This window comes from Schistocerca piceifrons, unplaced genomic scaffold, assembly GCF_021461385.2.
Source record: "Schistocerca piceifrons isolate TAMUIC-IGC-003096 unplaced genomic scaffold, iqSchPice1.1 HiC_scaffold_1143, whole genome shotgun sequence".
In the NCBI taxonomy this organism is placed as follows: domain Eukaryota; kingdom Metazoa; phylum Arthropoda; class Insecta; order Orthoptera; family Acrididae; genus Schistocerca; species Schistocerca piceifrons.
Genome location: NW_025726954.1, coordinates 10001 through 15000, shown reverse-complemented (window position 1 = coordinate 15000; position 5000 = coordinate 10001). Strand labels below are relative to the sequence as shown.

The 5000-nt window shown below is 52.7% G+C and overlaps 1 non-coding gene across 1 annotated transcript in view; it reads right to left on the bottom strand.

Moving 5' to 3' along the window:
- LOC124728253 overlaps nucleotides 1-1312 on the bottom strand; it is a 1909-nt gene extending 597 nt beyond the window's left edge. Inside the window, exon 1 of the ribosomal RNA XR_007007272.1 lies at nucleotides 1-1312. This exon is cut by the window's left edge and continues 597 nt beyond it. This is a non-coding gene — a ribosomal RNA (small subunit ribosomal RNA).
- Nucleotides 1313-5000: the final 3688 nt, after the last annotated feature.

Below are 5000 nucleotides of genomic sequence, written 5' to 3'. Positions count from 1 at the left end.
GCCTGGTGAGGTTTCCCGTGTTGAGTCAAATTAAGCCGCAGGCTCCACTCCTGGTGGTGCCCTTCCGTCAATTCCTTTAAGTTTCAGCTTTGCAACCATACTTCCCCCGGAACCCAAAAGCTTTGGTTTCCCGGAGGCTGCCCGCCGAGTCATCGGAGGAACTGCGGCGGATCGCTGGCTGGCATCGTTTATGGTTAGAACTAGGGCGGTATCTGATCGCCTTCGAACCTCTAACTTTCGTTCTTGATTAATGAAAACATACTTGGCAAATGCTTTCGCTTCTGTTCGTCTTGCGACGATCCAAGAATTTCACCTCTAACGTCGCAATACGAATGCCCCCGCCTGTCCCTATTAATCATTACCTCGGGTTCCGAAAACCAACAAAATAGAACCGAGGTCCTATTCCATTATTCCATGCACACAGTATTCAGGCGGGCTTGCCTGCTTTAAGCACTCTAATTTGTTCAAAGTAAACGTGCCGGCCCACCGAGACACTCAATAAAGAGCACCCTGGTAGGATTTCAACGGGGTCCGCCTCGGGACGCACGAGCACGCACGGGGCGGTCGCACGCCTTCGGCTCGCCCCACCGGCAGGACGTCCCACGATACATGCCAGTTAAACACCGACGGGCGGTGAACCAACAGCGTGGGACACAAATCCAACTACGAGCTTTTTAACCGCAACAACTTTAATATACGCTATTGGAGCTGGAATTACCGCGGCTGCTGGCACCAGACTTGCCCTCCAATAGATACTCGTTAAAGGATTTAAAGTGTACTCATTCCGATTACGGGGCCTCGGATGAGTCCCGTATCGTTATTTTTCGTCACTACCTCCCCGTGCCGGGAGTGGGTAATTTGCGCGCCTGCTGCCTTCCTTGGATGTGGTAGCCGTTTCTCAGGCTCCCTCTCCGGAATCGAACCCTGATTCCCCGTTACCCGTTACAACCATGGTAGGCGCAGAACCTACCATCGACAGTTGATAAGGCAGACATTTGAAAGATGCGTCGCCGGTACGAGGACCGTGCGATCAGCCCAAAGTTATTCAGAGTCACCAAGGCAAACGGACCGGACGAGCCGACCGATTGGTTTTGATCTAATAAAAGCGTCCCTTCCATCTCTGGTCGGGACTCTGTTTGCATGTATTAGCTCTAGAATTACCACAGTTATCCAAGTAACGTGGGTACGATCTAAGGAACCATAACTGATTTAATGAGCCATTCGCGGTTTCACCTTAATGCGGCTTGTACTGAGACATGCATGGCTTAATCTTTGAGACAAGCATATGACTACTGGCAGGATCAACCAGGGAGCTGCGTCAACTAGAGCTGAGCAGCCGGCCGCCCGGGAGTGTGTCCCGGGGGCCCGCGCGAACACGCAAGCGTCCGCTCAATCATTCTGCAAACAGGAGGAGGCTGAGCTCCCCTGCACAATACACCTCGAAACCCTCTCAGGTCCCGGCGGCGCGCAGCGCCGTCCCAAGTACTTGGTCGGGTTCGAGAGAGGCGCAATCGCCCGGAGTTAGGCGAGTAGACGCTTTCGGTGCGACCACCCGTGCTCCCAACTGAGCTTGCCGCTGCCGACAGAGGCCCGGGAGCGTGCTGTCGTGGCATTGCCGGCGGGAGACAACACGCGCCACCTACGGTGACCGGCAGCTCCAACGCCAGCGCCACAGAAGGACAAAAGCCCCACTTGGGTGCCGAAGCGAACTCTCCCAGCACAGCGCACGCGCCAACACATCCGCACAGCTGCGATACAAACCACCAGCGAGAACCGCTGGGGCGACCGAGCAGCAGACGGCGTCGCGGCGCCGAGCGCCGGGCGGCAGCGCATCCTCAACGCACACAGTCCTCAATCGGACCAGCACACTGAAGATGTCCACCGCGCTTCGCACCGGGCCCGCGAGGACCTACTTTGGCCGCACGGCGCCGCGCGCAGGGTGCGCCGGCGCGCAGCTGCGACGCCTGCCGCGTCCGTCGGCCGGCGCGCCTGCCACTGGCCGCCCCCACCAGCCGGCTGTAGCGCGTGCGCCCACGCACCGCGCGGCCAGCACGCCGGGAGGCGCCCCCTCACCGGCCGGGGACGGTCCCACCCAGCCACCGCCGCGTATCGCTTCACACCCAGATGCCGTTCAGTTTCGTCGGCATGGTGGGTATCGCTGGAACAACCGGTTAGTACCTCAACCTATCGTCGCCATCACCGATTCACCCCTAGCGAGAACAACCGCACCACAACAGGTTACCATTTGTTCATTTGCGTAACTTCACCAGAAAACGCAGGCGTCCATCGCCATTTGCAACTTCCACGATTATTGCATGCCTGTGTCAGGTGTCACGCCACACTACGTCTGCCCACATACACGCAACAAAATGTGCACGCCTAGACAATACGTGGAAGGTGGCCCCCGTACGTATGCGATGTCCATTGCTCGAACGACTGTCAACCGGCCTCTGTAGCATGTCGCAGATATGGAACGCGGTGCACCATGCCATCACGGTGTGTGAGGAGAGACGACTAGGTCCGAATACATCAACAGACAGCTCATGCTGATCGCCATCCACGGCGTCCGTTCCTCCCACACGTCTCTATGGCGTACCACACTGCAATCCAGCTCTCATAGGGAGACGACACGTAGCTGCGTGCACAATATTTGCACTGTATGGTCCGCCGTTTTTGGGCGCAGTCGTTGTACGGTCACACATGTGCCACGATGTATCATTCAGTACATAAGGACGAATGTGCAGTACAGATTGTGGTTTACGCGTACGACATTAGCGGACAGTTGACACAGGCCGCACCACAACGTAGCCTGAGTACGTCGCATGCGGAGGGCATTGAACATGCAAAGTTCTCACCAACCAGCTTGCGAAGGCAGGGGGCAAGGTGGGGACGTGGGGAGGGGCGGCATGTACGTCCTGCTGCCATCCACATTACAGTGTACAGCAGGAGCATGTGGAAAGTGAGCAAGACTTGCAAGGTGTTTAACATGAAGCGATACACAGGGGAGCGGGGAGTGCGAGTAGCGAACTATATTGCGAGGGTTGCGGGTGGGCAACACTACACTAATTGAACGAGTCGTATAACAATTACAGAGCAGGTTTAGGCGACAACGTGGGTTACGTTAGGCGACAACGTGGGTTAGGTTAAGGCACGACGTGGGTTAGGTTAAGGCACGACATGGGTTAGGTTAAGGCACAACATGGGTTAGGTTAAGGCACAACATGGGTTAGGTTAAGGCACAACATGGGTTAGGTTAAGGCACAACATGGGTTAGGTTAAGGCACAACATGGGTTAGGTTAAGGCACAACATGGGTTAGGTTAAGGCACAACATGGGTTAGGTTAAGGCACAACATGGGTTAGGTTAAGGCACAACATGGGTTAGGTTAAGGCACAACATGGGTTAGGTTAAGGCACAACATGGGTTAGGTTAAGGCACAACATGGGTTAGGTTAAGGCACAACATGGGTTAGGTTAAGGCACAACATAGGTTAGGTTAAGGCACAACATAGGTTAGGTTAAGGCACAACATGGGTTAGGTTAAGGCACAACATGGGTTAGGTTAAGGCACAACATGGGTTAGGTTAAGGCACAACATGGGTTAGGTTAAGGCACAACATGGGTTAGGTTAAGGCACAACATGGGTTAGGTTAAGGCACAACATGGGTTAGGTTAAGGCACAACATGGGTTAGGTTAAGGCACAACATGGGTTAGGTTAAGGCACAACATGGGTTAGGTTAAGGCACAACATGGGTTAGGTTAAGGCACAACATGGGTTAGGTTAAGGCACAACATGGGTTAGGTTAAGGCACAACATGGGTTAGGTTAAGGCACAACATGGGTTAGGTTAAGGCACAACATGGGTTAGGTTAAGGCACAACATGGGTTAGGTTAAGGCACAACATGGGTTAGGTTAAGGCACAACATGGGTTAGGTTAAGGCACAACATGGGTTAGGTTAAGGCACAACATGGGTTAGGTTAAGGCACAACATGGGTTAGGTTAAGGCACAACATGGGTTAGGTTAAGGCACAACATGGGTTAGGTTAAGGCACAACATGGGTTAGGTTAAGGCACAACATAGGTTAGGTTAAGGCACAACATAGGTTAGGTTAAGGCACAACATAGGTTAGGTTAAGGCACAACATAGGTTAGGTTAAGGCACAACATAGGTTAGGTTAAGGCACAACATAGGTTAGGTTAAGGCACAACATAGGTTAGGTTAAGGCACAACATAGGTTAGGTTAAGGTACAACATAGGTTAGGTTAAGGTACAACATAGGTTAGGTTAAGGTACAACATAGGTTAGGTTAAGGTACAACATAGGTTAGGTTAGGTTAGGTTACACGTTGTTGTAAGGAAAGGTGTAGGGGGGGGCGGGGGCGGCAGGTTCGTTGATAGTGATTATAGTAAGTGAATGCTTGTGACATGATCAGATTTGTCACGTCAGGATGCACCTTTGGCTTATTAGAGGCGGCGCTCCAATTCTATGCTTGTGTCAGACCTGTGTCTTTGACTCATGTCATTGTTTGTGCGCTGTGACAGGAGGTACTATTGTGATGTTGGGTGCACCGTTGTATAGGACATGTGTGGGTGTTGGTGCCTGATCTGCGCAATGGTGGATGTCGAAAGGGTGGGATATTGTATTTTCCGCATGGACCTCCTGGTCTGGTTGTGATAGTGTGGATTGTGTAATGTGGCGGAGAGGATGCACTGGATGTTGTTCCATGCTGGTGCTTACATATTGTATGTGCGCCCGTTAGAAGCAGAGAGTGGTGCGTGATCAGAGTGGCTGGCTGACGTGTGGTTCCCATTGTGGGCAGACTCTTTCAGCATGTATACGGACAGTTGTATATATATTCTGTAGTTTGATGGCTCTGCATTGATTACTAATCAGCGCCGTGTGTACGGGTAATCTGGTTCCAGTCCAAAATGTTCCATCTGTGTACATTAGTGACAAAGACTCCCCTCATGCAGTGGGGCTCGGTCTGTTATAACTCT